The following is a 19259-nucleotide window of genomic DNA, read 5'->3' on the forward strand; positions in this document are numbered from 1 at the left end:
GAGCCGCTCGGAGCGGCATACGAAGGCGTGCCACGTCAAAAGAGCGTCGAGGTGAACTTAATTGTTTCAGGTGGCGCTCTACTCATTTACTTAATTGGGACTTAGTCAACATTTTGTGCTTGAATTGAGTTTGGCATGCCTTTGGAGCATCCGTCTGAAACTGACCTTACTCTTCAACTCACTGTACCTGCAACTGTGTAATTGCCACCATTCTGTGTTTTTGCTTTTATTAGGTACAGTGAAGGACAAAGTACATGTTAATTGGCTTTATCTGTCCTGTGCACCACTGGGAGGGGGCAGGAGCTGAGGAGTCCATTCAGTAGTTCAGCTTGAGGTTTGCAAAGATCCTGATCCTGTTTACTTTTTTAAACTGTAACACCCAAACCATGGAAATTGCCAAGTGTTTTTAATCAAATATACCTTAATGAGTACATTTTTTTTTTTTTATAAACAGACCCCTTCCTTTTTATAATGTTCACTAGTGCTATGATGCGGATTGCAAATAACTGCACAACTAACCGTGCATCAAACGTGAGTAATACTTCTATTACTTGACATAAACCTGGCAAGAAGAACCTGCGACTCTCATCAGGTATTCAGTCAGCACAATCTTGTGTTAAATAACCACCTTCATTATAATACAAAATCTTACAGATTTCCAAAAACACTGAACTCAAACAATGGTTGAAGAAAAATAAGTAGAGTAAAAATAGTTGGAGCACAGTTTGTCGGAGCATCCCCCCCAAGGAGAGGCTATGAGATTCAGCATAAAATATAGGGCTAAGATGCTCTGACATTCAGTCTTTATGGACTATTTATACATGTATATGCAAGTAGCATTACTGTACCCCGACATACTTTTCTAACCATTATTAATACAAAATTAACTCGTACTGTAACTTAAAGTTGAACTTGTGTATATGTGTGACAGATAGATAGGCAGGTGTCGCATGGTCACAGTGGGGGTTTCTAATATTTTGTCCATGGTGATTTTAAACTGTAATGTCACAGCGGTTTTTTAGGGATAAAAACCAGGCACATAGTGTTTGTTTTAGGTGCTTTAAAGGTGTGCATCAAATAAAATGTCATTAAACACTGTGTTCTAGTCAGGGCCGGCCTTAAGGCAAGGCGAGAAAGGCGGCCACCTAGGGCCCCCACCCCCCACGCTCAAGAGGACTGCCATGAGATTTAATGTGTTTGCTACATATGCACAAATTTGGGGTACCTCATATAACGCCAGCAACATTAAATTCTGGCACCAGCAGACATGTTTACTTTTTTTTTAATAGTTTTTTTTATTCCTTAGCAACCATAGATGATAGTTTCTCATTGGGTCTGGACTACTCAGAAGACCCACCCACACTCATCCACATACACAGGAGAGAGGGATCATGTTGTGTGGGAAAGTGGTAGCAAACATGTCGCAGCGCACTTTTACACAGTTATCAATTAAATCTTTGTTCAGCAAGTCAAAAAGGTATGTGTGCAATAGTAACAGACAAAAATACATTGTAAAATAATGTTTCGGGTTCGCAAGCCATTTCATTTACCGTGAAAGTTATGCTTTGCTATAAACCATTTTTTTATTTAAAAATGCTCATGTCAAATCAGTTGTTGCTGTTAATGTAAATCTTACCTCAAGAGAACTTTGTCTGCTACGCGGTGTCTCAAAACATCCAGCATGTTTATGTGGTTCCATGTCCGACGCTCCGAGGTCACTCCCTGCTATTATTAGGACGTAGGATGAAAGGTGATGGAGACAGGCGTGATAAATTTGATACAAACTGAGCTGAAACAACGTACAAAAATAGCAAAACATGGAAGTACAAATGTGGCGTTTGGAAAGACTAACTTGTAAAGTATGACTGTTATGTTGTCATCCTGTGTTACGTTAACAACGGTGAAACAATTAATTTTATTTTTTCTGTTATCCTGTTGTGCACTCGCATTCGGCTATGCCCCATGGCATGATGTGTACCTGACGGTGTGTTGGTTATGCATTATGGGGCTATGTCTGATAACTAGCTGAAACAGAACACTGCTGTTGTACCCTTGAGCAAAGTACTTTACCTAGATTGCTCCAGTAAAAACCCAACTGTATAAATGGGTAATTGTATGTAAAAATAATGTGATATCTTGTAACAATTGTAAGTCGCCCTGGATAAGGGCGTCTGCTAAGAAATAAATAATAATATGACTACATTTACATTCCTAGCTTTATGGATTTGGAGCATGAAGTTTAGTGGAACAAAGAACATTCAGTGACAAAGTGACTGGAATATTGAAGGAAAAATGAAACTTTAAAGCGTTTGTAAGATGGATGTGGTTTGGACATTTCCCTGCCGAATCCTGGAACTGGGTCTTTGATTGGAGAATTGAATCCATAATGCGAAGGTAAGGGACAACATTGATATGACCGGCAGGGATATGTAACCAAACAAATGATGAAGCAGGTTATATACCTTATAGGTTGATAGGAACTTGCCGATAATTGGCTTGTAAATTGACCAATGAATGTACTAGGCACTTGTATTAATGATACTATAGATTTCCTGCTGAAAACCTTGCAAGCTTTATAAGCAAGTAACGACTCTTTCCTGGTTTGTGCAATATATCTCATCAGCTTCAATACCGGCCATAACATAACACTACAGATAGCTGGATGCTCAAAGAATATGACCAAACCAGAAAAAAATCCCTGTAAAATGTCAGCTTTGCCTGAGAAGTAACAGTGATAATGAACTTGCAGCTGTTTACTGGTACAAAACCACTACTCAACGTCTCTCAGCCCTTGACCTCCCAGAGACAAATGCTTAACATTAGATTTTTTTTCTACAGCACTGTAACAGGGTGAGCAGCCCTGTACATTGATTTGTTTATTTTATTTTAGAACGCCCCTGTGTTATTTTGTATTTGATTATTATGATTTATTTATTGTAATTTGTGACGGCGTACCGTCGTGTTATTGTTTTGTTTATTTTTAAAACGTGTTCTGGCAGAGGCGAGATCGGTGCTCGTCCTCTGCCAGGAATAATTGGTAAACTCGTGCAGAAGGTGGCCATCTCCCGAATTAAGTGATTAATTTTGTTGCTAATCGGGAGATGGTCACCTGAATATAAAAAGCCTGCAGCTCTCCAGCTCGAGGTGGGTGTTGTAGGAGCGGAGAGAGCGAGAGTGGAGAGAACCGAGAGAGAAGAGAGAGAAAAACAAGTTTAAAAAGATACAGGATCAGTGAAGGCTATAGCCCAGCCTGACCTGTGTTTGATTTATTTTGTGTTTGTGATTATGTTTTGTTTAACCTTTTTATTTTGCTCTGCGAGCACACAGTGTGTTTTTGTTTAAATATTTTATTTATTTTTGTTTTGCAAATAAAACGGCAAACGCCACCTTTACCTGCAGTACTCCCTGGTGTCAGTGTTTTCCCGTCCCTGCTTCTGCCGTGACGTCACCGCTCAGTCACCCTGTCACAAGCACTTTAAAAATGTATATCCTGAATTAATAAACAAGCAAAGAATCACTTTAACACAAGGAATATGCGACCAGTGACAATGCTGCAAATGTTAATATGAGAAAAAGTATGGGTTTTAGTGCTGTGGTTCACACTCCAGTATGTTAACCAAAATCATAAGATGCCAGGCAGGCTTCGGCAGGACAACCAGCAGATCCACAGCACTTCACCCAGACTGTTGGGCTAGAGGATATCAAAGTCAGGATTATGAGACACAGCAACATTCTGCTGGCTCATACGAATGGCATTGGCAGTGGCTGCAGATCTTGCTCCATCTCAAAGTCACTGGGGAGTTTTCCATAAGGCCTGGTTTGAGAAAGTCAGAGATTGACACTGCAATGATGAAGCTGCTGCACGGATCCTCATTCAATTCAACTACACAAAACCAACATCTCAAACAGGTTTTTATTTTGAAGTCCGAGAAATGACAGGTTTGGTTCTAATTTACTATTAAAACAGAAGCATCCTTAATGTGTGCCCACCTACAGCCAATAATTTAATTAAGTTATATATCCAAATGTTTAGTGTGGTCCCTACCCCAAATCATAAAGTGTGAAGATCTCTTACATACAGGGTGATTCATTGTTGTTTTATATTGTTTTTTTTCTTTGCATTTATCAGAGACGATTGTTGTGAAAGGAACTTGAATGTCACATCCTCAGACAGGTAAGAGTTTTCATTAGATTCAAGTCTGATCTGTTCATTGGCACATCTTTTCTTTATCGTTCGGTTGTCCTTTTTGTTACTCCCGTGGCTCAAATCATTCATTCATTCTTAAAATTAATAAGAGTCTGGTTGGGGTCTACTCTTCATTTTGAGGTTTTTTTTTATATATTCCAATCAGGCCCAGGAAGCACATTTGTTGAAATTCCACCAGAAATCCTTCTGGTACTTGCCTGAGATGTGAGGATCTCACCTTTTTAATGCATTTATTAATGCATTCATACTGGAGGACATAGAACAAGCAAGAGAAAAAAATAAACCTTATACATGTTTAATATTCTTAGAGAGTCTCTGCCTAACTTGGAGATTTACTTTTAATACAATATATTCTTTCTTAATGTTCCCGTAGCTTTTTATAATGTTTGTGTAACAGGGCGAAGGCTGGGTGCAAACTGGTGACTCTCACACCACAAGCTTAACCACAATGCAAAAGAGTTGGGATTTCTGCATTCGTGGTTATAGAGCATTTATTCTCATCTCATCTCATCTCATCTCATCGACAAGGGACAGAATGTACATATAAATAAGAATTTAATTTGAAACTACTCATTCTGAAAAGAAATTTAGTCCAATTTTAATTGTTTATTGTACAGAAATAAATACATTAGTGGTAATTAATACCGGGACAAATATTTAAATATCCCACTGGTTTGTTTAGAGACACAACATGACTATTGATTCCTATAACAGAATGTATTCTACTGCTGGAATCACTTTCTTTTCAAACACATTTTTTTAAAGAAATGTATCTTCTGTTTGAATATCACCTAATACATTTCCATTATTTTACTGTCCTTTTTTAAATGATTTTTGAAATCATTCTGAATGGGTTTTTAATATTATAATATGTTTTTTAAAGTCCCCCTCTAAGCTCCTCGATTCCTCGCAACATGACTAGGTAACCCATTCCATCCCCTCACCACACTCTGTGTGAAGAGTCTCCTTCAACAACATGACTAGGTAACCCATTCCATCCCCTCACCACACTCTGTGTGAAGAAGAGTCTCCTTCAGCAACATGGCTAGGTAACCCATTCCATCCCCTCACCACACTCTGTGTGAAGAAGAGTCTCCTTCAGTAACATGACTAGGTAACTCATTCCATCCCATCACCACACTCTGTGTGAAGAAGAGTCTCCTTCAGCAACATGACTAGGTAACCCATTCCATCCCCTCACCACACTCTGTGTGAAGAAGAGTCTCCTTCAGCAACATGACTAGGTAACCCATTCCATCCCCTCACCACACTCTGTGTGAAGAAGAGTCTCCTTCAGCAACATGGCTAGGTAACCCATTCCATCCCCTCACCACACTCTGTGTGAAGAAGAGTCTCCTTCAACAACATGACTAGGTAACCCATTCCATCCCCTCACCACACTCTGTGTGAAGAAGAGTCTCCTTCAGCAACATGGCTAGGTAACCCATTCCATCCCCTCACCACACTCTGTGTGAAGAAGAGTCTCCTTCAGCAACAAGACTAGGTAACCCATTCCATCCCCTCACCACACTCTGTGTGAAGAAGAGTCTCCTTCAGCAACAAGACTAGGTAACCCATTCCATCCCCTCACCACACTCTGTGTGAAGAAGAGTCTCCTTCAGCAACATGGCTAGGTAACCCATTCCATATATACACACACACACACACACACACATGTATGTTCCAGCCCCATCTACTGCAATGCAAAACAAAAGGAAACTTGATCCAAATTCGCACATACAGTACATGTAACTAGTTGGTACTGGCTCTTGCTTCAATGAACACACTTTTTGATGCATACAGTTTTAGTCAAAAGTTTACATACCCCAATGGAAACTTTATAATTTCTAGAAATTTCTTGAAAACAAAGAAAAATCTTTTGTAGCAAAAGTTTTGCTTTTGTAGACGAGGAAAAAAAGTTACAAGAAATAGATGTCTGCAATTATTTATTTCAGCAATGTTTTTGCAAAACTCCAAAAATGCTAATTCAAAAGTATTCATACCCTGACAAGGAAATCAAATCCCCTGGGCCGGATGAGATCCTTCCAATAGTACTGAAAGAAATGAAAGAAGTTATTTACAAACCGCTAACCAAGATCACGCAACAGTCACTTGACACAGGGGTTGTACCGACAGACTGGAAAATTGCAAACGTAATACCGATCCACAAAAAGGGAGACAAAACCGAACCAGGTAACTACAGACCAATGAGCCTGACTTCTATTTTATGTAAACTTATGGAAACTAAAATGGAAAATTATCTTTATGGTAACAATATCCTGGGAGACAGTCAGCATGGTTTTAGGAAAGGGAGATCGCGCCTAACTAACCTGCTTGACTTTTTTGAGGATGCAACATCGACAATGGATAATTGCAAAGCATACGACATGGTTTATGTAGATTTCCAGAAAGCTTTTGACAAAGTCCCGCATAAAAGATTAATTCTCAAACTGAACGCAGTAGGGATTCAAGGAAATGCATGCACATGGATTAGGGAGTGGTAAACATCTAGAAAACAGAAAGTTCTGATTAGAGGAGAAACCTCAAAATGGAGCGAGGTAACCAGTGGTGTACCACAGGGATCAGTATTAGGTCCTCTGCTATTCGTAATCTACATTAATGATTTAGATTCTGGTATAGTAAGCAAACTTGTTAAATTTGCAGACGACACAAAAATAGGAGTGGCAAACACTGTTGCAGCAGCAAAGGCCATTCAAAATGATCTAGACAGCATTCAGAATTGGGCAGACACATGGCAAATTACATTTAATAGAGAAAAGTGTAAAGTATTGCACGCAGGCAATACAAATGTGCATTATAAATATCATATGGAAAATACTGAAATTGAAGAAGGGATCTATGAAAAAGACCTAGGAGTTTATGTTGACTCAGAAATGTCTTCATCTAGACAATGTGGGGAAGCTATAAAAAAGGCTAACAAGATGCTCGGATATATTGTGAGAAGTGTTGAATTTAAATCAAGGGAAGTAATGTTAAAACTTTACAATGCATTAGTAAGACCTCACCTAGAATATTGTGTTCAGTTCTGGTCACCTCGTTACAAAAAGGATATTGCTGCTCTAGAAAGAGTGCAAAGAAGAGCGACCAGAATTATCCCGGGTTTAAAAGGCATGTCGTATGCAGACAGGCTAAAAGAATTGAATCTATTCAGTCTTGAACAAAGAAGATTACAAGTTTGCTTACTATACCAGAATCTAAATCATTAATGTAGATTAGGAATAGCAGAGGACCTAATACTGATCCCTGTGGTACACCACTGGTTACCTCGCTCCATTTTGAGGTTTCTCCTCTAATCAGTACTTTATGTTTTGTACAGGTTAACCACTCCCTAATCCATGTGCATGCATTTCCTTGAATCCCTACTGCGTTCAGTTTGAGAATTAATCTTTTATGCGGGACTTTGTCAAAAGCTTTCTGGAAATCTAAATAAACCATGTCATATGCTTTGCAATTATCCATTGTCGATGTTGCATCCTCAAAAAAATCAAGCAGGTTAGTTAGATACGATCTCCCTTTCCTAAAACCATGACTGTCTCCCAGGATACTGTTACCATATTGTTACCAGACAGGCTAAAATAATTGAATCTATTCAGTCTTGAACAAAGAAGACTACGCGACGATCTGATTCAAACATTCAAAATCCTAAAAGGTATAGACAATGTCGACCCAGGGGACTTCTTTGACCTGAAAAAAGAAACAAGGACCAGGGGTCACAAATGGAGATTAGATGAAGGGGCATTCAGAACAGAAAATAGGAGGCACTTTTTTTACACAGAGAATTGTGGGAGTCTGGAACCAACTCCCAAGTAATGCTGTTGAAGCTGACACCCTGGGATCATTCAAGAAGCTGCTTGATGAGATTCTGGGATCAATAAGCTACTAACAACCAAACAAGCAAGATGGGCTGAATAGCCTCCTCTCGTTTGTAAACTTTCTTATGTTCTTAAGGAAAATGAAATTAATAGCTAGTTGAGGCACCTTTAGCAATAACCTCTTTTAAATGATTAGGGTATTTGTCATTGAGCTTTTGGCATGGTTCTTTAGTGATTTTTGACCATTCTTCAATGCAAAATTGTTCCAGTTCATTCAAATTCCGAGGACTGCTCTTGTGCACAGCCTTCAACTCATACCAAAGATTATCAATCAGATTTAGATCGGGACTTTGACTAGGCCATTCCAGAACCTTGATTTTATTCTTTTTTAACTATTCTGAAGTAGATTTTTATGTGTGCTTTGGATCGTTGTCATGTTGGAAGGTCCAGTTGCGCTTTAAACCAAGTTTTGTATTGGAGGGTTTCAGATGATTGGCCAATATCTTTTGGTATGCAATGGAATCCATTTTACCATTAGAGGAAAAACAGCCCCATAGAAGGATAGTACCACCTCCATGCATGTCAGTAGGTATGGTGTTCTTTTCTTTGTACGTCTCGCCAGACTTTCTCCAAACGTAATGACTATCAGCATGACCAAATAGCTCGATTTTTGTTTCATCACTCCACAAAACCTTTGACCAGAACTCATATCCATCATTCAAATGCCGTTTTGCAAACTTTAAGCAATTGTCCTTGTGATGTTTTCCTAAGAGTGGCTTTTTCCTTGGCCTGCGATCATTGAGACTTTCACCATGCAATACTCGACCTATCGTTGAAATGGAAACCCCAGTCCCACTTGCAGCCAATTCACTTTGAATAACTTTGGCAGTCAATCTCGGATTGTTATTAACCTTCCTCACAATTCTTATACTTGTTCTTGGTGAAAGAGGCTTCTTTCTTCCAGACCGAGGGAGCGTTGTGACAGTACCATGAGTCATGTACTTCTTGATAATAGAAAAAATAGTTGAAATTGGGATACACAAATGCTTGGAAATCTTCTTGTATCCTTCTCCAGCTTTATGACAATAAATCATTTTCTGCCTAAGGTCTGCAGATAGCTCTTTACTTTTTCCCATATTGACTTCTTGGTAATGACAGCAATCATCCTATGCCTAACCCTTTTATACTCTCTTTATCATATTGAAATTTCTAGCACCTTTTAGACAATACTATCATAGCATCAAAGGGTATGAATATGTTTGAATTATCATTTTTGGAGTTGCAAAAAAAAAAAAAAAAAAAAAATGCAGAAATAAATAATTGTAGACATCTATTTCTTGTAATTTTTTTTCCTCATCCACAAAAGCAAAACTTTTGCAGCAAAAGATTTTTCCTAAAATTCTTTGTTTGAGAAATTTCTAGAAATTATAAATTGCCATTAATTTAGTAGTCACCAATTGTTTTTATCATTTTCTCCCCAATTTGGAATAACCAATTATTTTTAGGTTCAGCTCACCGCTACCACCCCTGCACTGACTCGGGAGGGGCGGAGACAAACACACTCTGTCCTCCGAAGCGTGTGCTGTCAGCCGATGCTTCTTTTACACACTGCAGGCACACTATGCAGCCGCCTCAGAGCTACAGCGTCTGAGGACAACGCAGCTCTGGGCAGCTTACAGGCAAGCCTGCAGGCGCCCGGCCAGACCACAGGGGTCGCTGGTGCGTGGTGAGCCGAGGACACCCTGGCCGACCTAAGCACCACCCCCCACCCACCCTGCCAATTGTGCGTTGCCCCCTGGGAGCTCCAGTCTACGGTTGGCAGTGGAATAGCCTGAAGCTGCGACATCCAGGCTAAGGGAGCATGCTGCACTTCATGCGGAGCGCCTTTACCGGATGCGCCACTCGGGAGCCCCTTGGGGTATGTAAACTACAATTTAACTACAATTGTGTGTGTATATGTGTATGTATGTGTGTGTGTGTGTGTGTGTGTATAATATATATATATATATATATATATATATATATATATATATATATATATATATATATATATATAAAAATTACACACAGTGCCCTCCATAAGTATTGGGACAGTGAAGTCAAAATTGCTATTTTTGGTGTACACTCAAGCAGTATGAAAATATGATTAAAAGATGAATATGAGGCAAAAGTACAGAATGTCACCTTTTATTTCTGGCTGATTCAACACATATATGTTTTACCAACTAAGAATAACAGCACTTTGTGTTCCATCCCCCCATTTTATGTGAGCATAAGTATTCAGACATTTGGCTCACAGGTGTTTCTAATTGATCAGGTGTTTCCTGTTGCATTTATTGTTCACACATAAAAGAGCTGTGAATGTGTAGTCTCAGTTCTATCCTTTGCTTTTGCCTTTGGAGTCTGCGTTTGGTGTCAGTAGGCATAATCCAACATGAAGACTAGGGAGCTGTCTATGAAAGAAAAGCAAGCGATTTGGATGCTAAAAGAAAAGAGGAACTCAATAAGAACCAAAGCACAAACATTGGGCATAGCCAGATCAACAGTTTGGAATGTCCTGAACAAGAAATAAACCACTGGTGTCTTCAGCAATTGGCAACGACCAGGTCAGCCAAGGAAAACAACAGCAGTTGATGACAGAAAAATGACCAGAGCTGTGAAAAACAACCCTAAAGTAAGTGTCCGTGAAATCACCAACAACCTCCAGAATGCTGGGGTGAAAGTGTCACAATCTACTGTTCGCAGAATTACAAAGGCTACACTGCAAGATGCAAACCTCTGATCAGCACCAAAAACAGAAAGGCCAGATTAGAAATTGCTAAAAAGTACAGAGATGAGCCAGTAGAGTTTTGGAACAGAGTTTTATGCACAGACGAGACGAAGATTAACCTTTATCAAAGTGATGGGAAGGCAAAAGTGTGGAGAAAAACAGGAACAGCAAAGCATACCACCTCATCTGTGAAGCATGGTGGTGTCATGGCATGGGCATGCATGGCTGCCTCTGGAACGGGCTCACTCATCTTTATTGATGATGTAACGAATGATGGCAGTAGCAGAATGACTTCAGAAGTGTACAGAAGCATCTTGGCTACCAATGTAAAGGAAATGCCACCAGACTCATTGGGCGGCGCTTCACAATGCAACAGGACAATGACCCAAAACACACTGCCAACGCAACCAAGGAGTTCAGTTCATCAGGGGAAAGAAGTGTACTTTTGCCTCATATTAATCTTTTACTCGTATTTTCATATTGCTTGAGTGTACAGCAAAAATAGCAATTTATATATTTTAATTATCATGTAATCAAAGAAACTACAAAATTATATCTCAAAAGTCTACCAGAAGCCATAATAGTAGTACAGTGTTTCAGTTAGATTTCGAAATGTCACATTTTTTAATTTTTGTCCGTATATGGAAAACTACAAAACGGTATGTAATTCAATATGTTAACATAACATTATCAGCAGGTTTCATTTGACGTTATGAAGCAAAATGTGTTAATTCTATAGGGTTGTAACAAACTTACCTAGTGTACAATAACAAAACACCTAGGCCATAAGTGTATACTAGCACCGGCATAAAACATTCAATACCACAGTCCCAGCAGGTAAATTGGTACAGCAAAAAAACAAGGAATCCACGAGAACCAAGGGAGTAAATTTTAAACAGGATAGGTGTAAGGATGTGCCAAGTGGCCAAAGATGGTATTGCAGGGAAGCACACGGACAACAGAAGATTGGTTGCAAAATTTCTTTTTTCTCTTTATTTTTCAAATGATCCAGGAACTAAATTGAACAAAAGCATATCAAAACAAAATCTCAAAGAAAAAGAAAAATAACTTTTTACAAAATAAAATAAAAAAAACTCCTATATGCAGGATGAGAACTGTTTTTAGCAATATAACAGTAGAGATATTCTATTTTGTATAGCCAGGACACTCATGCAGCACCCATCTCTCTCTAAACCCTTCTCCTTCTACTCTAGCACAGCCTCCCTTTTATACTCAGGCTAAAATCACTCCTCCCCTTGGAAGAAACCAAAAACTTAACTTAATTAACTTTAAAATCCATATATATATCATTAACACTACTATTATATAACTAATCACCAAGATATATAAAAAATCACTAGGTTAAATATCAATTCTACCTAGAATTATTTTGATATAAAATGTATAATTGTATTTTTAGATAAATCATAACACCCCTTACTTTACTCATGGCATGGTCTGCCCTTCAATTACACACCGGTATCCTCTAATTTGGCTTGCGCATTGCCAACAGGCTTTACGGTAGAAACGAGGTATCATCTGCCCCTCACAAACATGGCGACTCATTGTACTGCTCGACTCACACAAACATGGCAACGCCCATACACCACGCCGATGCTAACAAACACCATTTACAAACAAACAGTTAAGTATTTGCTCGTGATCTCCAATTTAAAATTTAGTTTTACTGGTTTAGACAATTTAGGTTACTGAATAACAAACTACGCATTTCTCTGTGAATGTGCACCTTCACCGAGAAACGCGCTCTGAGCATTCAGCACCGCTTTAACCTAACTATTTTTGTTCGTCTCTTTCCCTTTCTATTCTGGAATCCACTTGCGGCCACCTACAACCCCACAGGTAAGTCATAACTTTATATATATACTTTATGCAATAGCAAATGTAAAACAATTCGTATGCATTTAAATAAAACACAATATACAATATTATTTTCATTGCGTTCTTAAGAAACAGTCCCGCTTTACTCCTTTAAAACACATTCACTTGATAAAAGTTATATTTTTATAAGGGATGGGACATGAACCATCACAATAGGTTTATTATATCTATTTATATATAGTACTAAGAACAGGTGTACCCTGGAGTAATCAGAACAGCAAGTCTTAAGCAAGATCAGAAATCTGGCAAATATCAACCCTGATTCAATAGTAAGCAAACTAAACACCCAGGTTGGTAGAACAAGCAATATCAGGTAAAACTATGGTAGAAGAAACTACCCAGTATATCTCTAGATAACCCTTCAAGGAGCACACCAACACTGCAATGCTAATCACATAAACATGGCAATTGGCAAAGAGATTAACAAACAGAAAGTAACAAACAAAACAAAAACAAAACAGACAAATAAAGTTCCAGAAAAATAACACAAAAATCCAGCAACCCAAATAAGAACGCTCTTCAAACAAAAAACCTGAATGGCCATTCAAAAAATATTTGTAATCAGAGCTGCAGTTCATACCATGCTGTGAGTCGCCACTTGCTTGAAAATGTTTGCTGTTTATCCGTTGTAACGTAACAGCAATAAAGTATCAAAGTAAATATATAAATCAAACCAACCGAATGATAAAGGACACACAACGGAAGTATTGCCCATCGCGACTGAGCAGCGTGTGAGAATAGCTATTGCACTAGTATTAGTCGAGCCGCTATAGAAACTGGTTAAAAACCAAAACAATGTTTGACTAAACAGACTAGAAGCATGCTACACACAGACTGACTCTTTTTTGTTTCTGCCGTTTGAAACAGGTTGCCTATAAATTTTCTCTCTGTCTCTCTCTCCTCACTCCCTCTTTTCTTCTCTCTTCTCTAAACAGACTTTCAAAACCTTTTTTTGTACTCTATTGGACTCGAGCTCTCCAACGAAGGAAGCTCCATCCCCAACTATGGAAAACAGTCACGGACAAAATACCTAAAAAGAATTAGCTATGACTATAGCGTTTTATCCCCAATATAAACAATGTACTCAGCACGCAAACTAAAACAATAATTGCCCCAAGAGTTTATTTTTAAATCAGGCAGGGATATAGATTATATATACACATATATATATAGCAAAATATTAAGGAGCTAATTAAAAAACGCTGTCATGAAATAACTAGATTGTCTGGCCAGGCTTACTGGCATTCACTTAAGAATGCGCAGGTGCTACGCTTCTTGCAGCACATTGTGTGGCGGTTGCCACATAGTCTCCTCCCCCCCCATCCGGAGGTACCGGGGTTTTTGCTCCAAAATACTGTTTTAAATTGACCACATTCAAAGTATCACTTTTTGACTGGCCCTGACCACTTAGGGGCAAGCTTTGCAGAGAAATTAGCAGTGGCATCAGATAACGGATGTGTTCTTACCCACACTAACTCCCCTATTTGAAACTGTACATTTCTCCTACGTGCATTATAATATTTTGCTTGACGTCCCTGTGCTATTCCAATCCGCTGTTCTACCTCTTTTACTAGCTTTTGCTGGCGTTCCACCACTGTATACTGCTGAGAACCGGGAGAGGGAGCTACAGCAATTAACTGGTCCAGGGGGACCTTTAAGAACGCACCCCACTGCCAACTCAGCTGGAGACAAACCAGTGGTTTCATGCTTAGCAAAGTTGATAGCAAAGCGAAATTCAGCGAGCCATTCATCCCAGAGCTGGTGCTTCTCCCCCACGAATGAGGCAATCATGGTTTTTATTGTCCGGTTGGCTCTCTCCGTGAGATTAGCCTGAGGATGATAAGCCGTCGTCAACTTTCGGATGACCCCCCACGATTTGCACACCTCCTCCATTAGCTGGCTGGTGAACTGGGGCCCTCGGTCGGACACTAGGTAACGCGGGGTACCCCACCGAGTGAAGATCTCCTGAATGAGGATTCGGGCGATACTTTGTGTTTTACTATTTCGAAGGGGAAAAATTTCCACCCATTTCGTAAAATGATCAATCACCACTAGCAGGTATACATTGCCTTTTCTGCTTCGTGGAAAAGTTCCCATTAAATCAACTCCTAACTTTTCTCATGGCTCACAGACCACCGTTGGCTGCAGTAAGCCTGCTGGTTTACTATTAGCTGGTTTATACTGTTGACAGACACTGCATTCCTTGCCATGTATCTTTGCGCACAGTGGGTCACCAAGCCACCTCTAAAATCCTGAGCAATGTCTTCAGACGTCCTAAGTGTCCACCCAAAGGATTATTATGAAAATAACATAAAAAAGATTGTGCAAGTCCAGGGGGAACCACCAGCTGAAATCTGTAACCCCCTCCTTGGATGGGGACTCTGCGGTAGACCAACCCCTGTTGTTGGACAAAGGTAATCTGGTTAGGTCCTGCTGGAGATGGCGTCTTCGCCTCATCGAGAAACTCGAGCACTGTGGGATCCTTTGCCTGTGCAGCCGCCACCTCATCGAATGAAGTAGGAAGATCAGTCCCGAAGTTGTTCTTTCTCATACCCACGGCTATAATAGCCACAGGAATGACTGCCGCACGGGATAGGCATCAGGGACTACATTGATGCTGCCTGCTCTGTACTCACTGTAAAAGAAAACTGCTGAAGTCTCAGTGTCCACCGTGTCAACCGAGAAGACGTCTTCGGAGCATTAAAAGCCCATGTTAGTGCGGCATGATTCGTCAGCACGTGAAACTGCACTCCCTCCAAGTAGTGACGCCACTTCTCCACTGCCCACACTACTGCCAGGCATTCCTTTACAGAAGTGGAGTAATTGCATTCTGCACCGTTAAGCACCCTGGAAGCATATGCAATCACATGCTCTTCATCTGCTTCTCTCTGGGCAAGCACGGCACCCAGCCCCACTTCGCTAGCATCTGTATAGACCCAGAAGCTCTTCAAAAAATCTGAGTGTGTTTAAACCGGAGGAGCTTGAAGAGCCTTCTTAAGGACCTCCAGGCTGGTCTGGCAGGCTGTTGTCCATTCCCACGTCACATCCTTCTTTTTAAGATGGTTGAGGGGAGCTGCAATGTCCGCAAAACGTGATAAGAATTTATGGTACCAACCTGCCAATCCAATGAAACGCTGTACCTCCTTAAGATTGGTAGGTACCGGATAGACTTGTATGGCTTTTACCTTCTCCGGGTCAACGGCTACACCTTCCTTAGACACGATATGCCCTAAAAACATCAATGTGTTTTTAAGGAAGTGACACTTGGCCAGGTTCAAAGTGAGACCTGCCTGATGTAGTTTCTCAAACACTAGCTCAAGGTCCCTCAAATGTTGGGTCTCACTGGGAGAATAGAGGATGATATCGTCTGTAGACAAAACAACAGCATCCTCTCAACTCTCCCAGCACATGTTCCATGAGACGTTGGAAGGTAGCGGCAGCGTTCTTAAGTCCAAAAGGCATCACTTTGAACTGAAACAACCCAAACGGAGTAGCAAAGGCAGTTTTCTTCTTCGAGTCAGGATCCATGGCAACTTGCCAATATCCTGAGTGTAGATCTAGTGAGCTAAACACAGCTGTTCCATTCAGTGACTCTAAAATGTCATGGACACGGGGCATGGGGTAGGCGTCAAACTGGGTTTTGTTGTTCATCCGTCTGTAGTCCACACAGAAACGATAGGATCCATCATGTTTCTTGATCAAAACCACCGGAGCAGACCAATCTGACAAAGATGGTTCAATCACGTCATCCTGGGTCATCTGATGAAGGTGTTCTTTAATCAGTGCTTTTTCAGAGGGGGACACTCTGTAGGCCCTACACCGCACTGGCATCTCATCTGTAGTATAGATGGTGTGAGTACAAACAGTAGTCATGCCTAATTGGGAGGTGCACACGGCAGGCCATTTTTTCATGATTTGCCGCAGATCCTGTCACTGAATCCCGTCATGTGAATCAGTAGGGGTATGCTCCTCTGTACTCTGGGCAAGACATGAGGGTGCATCAGGCTTCTTAGAGAGCCAAGTAAAGATGTATGTGGGGCATGTCAAGCATATTTTGTACTTTCCATGGTGATTCCCACTCCATCCTGGGCAAGAATGGATAATATGCATATCCCTTTTGTCCTTTGACTCCATACTGTTTCTTACACAGATCAATCACAGTAGAGGTTTTATATAAAAAAATCCAAACCAAGAATCAAAGGAAATGCCAGGTGTTGGTCTGACATAACATAAGTGTCGACCGACCAAATTTCGCCATGAAAATCATAACTAAGGCAGATTTTCCCTAGAGCGCTATGTGTCTGTCCATCCGCCAACACAAAGGCTTGATCCTCACATGGCTGCAGCGCGTCACTTGGCTTCTGAATTTGCTGTCATAATTGATTTTTCATTAAAGTAAATGTACAACCAGTGTCCAGTAATGCAGAAATGTGTGTGTTTCTTACCCCAGCCTTCAAGACTAATAGAGTCAATCCTGAGAGACTGGGGGTATCCGGGATGGATCTTCGGATATTGTGTATTACACTCACCTCTGCTGGTTTTCTTGAGGCTCCTTTTGGTTCCTTTCTTTCCGGTGTTATCTGGGGAAGATTTATTGTTTACCTTGGCCCAATACTGTTTCTGCTCGCTCCAGTCCCTTTCGATCATGGTGCCTACGCGAACCAGATCAGTCACAGAGCTCACTGTGCCACGGAGACCACTGGCCAGCTTTGGGTTGCTGTTATTCAGTATTCGTCTGACAATCTCCGTTTCAGTTACGTCCGGCTTCCACCTTAAGCACAGTGCGCGATAATCATATGCAAAATCTCTAATACTTTCTCCAGGGGACTGTACTCTGTCACGTAGCCTATCCTCTACAGTAGTGAGAAAATCTGCTGGGAGAAAAGCTTTCAGGAATTCATTTTTAAAATGACTCCTTGAGCGTACTCCTTGTTTCTCAGCCATCCACTAGCTTTTGGCAGACCCCTTTAACACTGAAGACAATGTTGCCATAATTTCAATGTCTCTTAATGGCCGCAAAGCTAAAAACTATTCACACAAATCAATGTATCCCACTGCATCACTGCTCTCATCAGGCGACATCGTGGGAGAAGTACAGTTGTGGACAAGTACAACGCAGTTAGAAGCAGAAAGGAGGAATTACATCTTTAAATTAAATCTGGAGTTTTAATCAGAAAACATTGCAGCTTAAAGCCTTACAGCTGTGTGTATTTTTCTGATAACAAGCTGAAACTCGGAGCAGCTGATTCAAATTCCGCGGTGTTCTGAGACACGGGGGAGGGGCGGAGCCCGCAGCACAAACAAACAAAAGGCAGGCAGTCTTCCCAGCGACAGCGTGTGGAAGCGACAGCGTGGGAGAAGTACAGCCGTGGACAAGTACAACGCAGTTAGAAGCAGTTGAGAGCAGGTTGACAGCTGCAGAAGCTAAACTGTACTTCCAAAAAAAAAAAAAAAAAATGGTCTTCAAGCCAGTAATCTGTGACAACTGCATGATGTGGGAAATCCGAGAAAACCCAACAGAGCTCAACCAAGTTTGTGTAAAGTGCTGCACGATCCAGGACTTGCTTCAACGAGTAAGTCTGCTAGAAAAGGAGCTGGAGGAAATGAGACAGCAACAGGAGCTTGAGGAGCTGACACACCCACAATTCATGGAAGTCTGCACCCCTAGCAGACTGAAAGCCACTAGGGAGATGGAAGAGAGTCGAAACAGCTGGGTTCAGATAGGCAGAAGCAGGGAAAAAAAGAAACTTTGTTAAACACAACCACCAGAAATCCAGACATCCAACAAATTTGAGCCACTTCAACATTTAGATGACCAAAACCAACATCAAGAGAATGAAGGGAACAACATCCAGGACCCTATAAACAGTGCTGGCCAGGCAGCAAAAAGAAGGGAGGTCATGATTGTTGGGGACTCCATATTGAGAAACACAGCAAGTTCAGTTCGCAGTTTGGACCCTCTTACTACAACAATGTGTGCTGCCTTCCAGGAGCCTCAGTCAAGCACATCACCGAGAATGTGGACAGGCTCCTAGAACGAACAGGAGACGACCCGGTAGTAGTCATCCACATCGGTACAAACAACATTGGAAGAGACAGACCAAGATCCCTGCAAAACAAATTCAGAGAGCTAGGAAGGAAATTAAAAGACAAGACCAAAACTGTGGTATTTTCTGGGATACTGCCGGCACCTTGCAAAGGACCATATGGACAGCTGGAAATACAAAATCAAAATGCATGGCTGAAATCGTGGTGCACACAGGAAGGCTTCACCTTTCTTGAACATTGGCGCACATTCTACAACAAGGACTATCTATACAGGTGGGACGGACTGCACTTAAACAGAAAGGGAACCAATCTACTCGGAGAAAGGATCCTTGAGGAGGTCCAGAAGCATTTAAACTAGAAAGGAAGGGGGGAGAAAACAAAAAAACAGAAGGGAGACCACATCAAAACAAGGGCAACAACTCAGGTAAGACAACTATTAAATGTATTTATCTTAATGCTAGAAGTCTCAGAAACAAAATGTTAGAACTTGAAGCTACTGCAC

The sequence above is a fragment of the Acipenser ruthenus genome, chromosome 36, assembly GCF_902713425.1.
Source record: "Acipenser ruthenus chromosome 36, fAciRut3.2 maternal haplotype, whole genome shotgun sequence".
Classification (NCBI taxonomy): Eukaryota; Metazoa; Chordata; class Actinopteri; order Acipenseriformes; family Acipenseridae; genus Acipenser; species Acipenser ruthenus.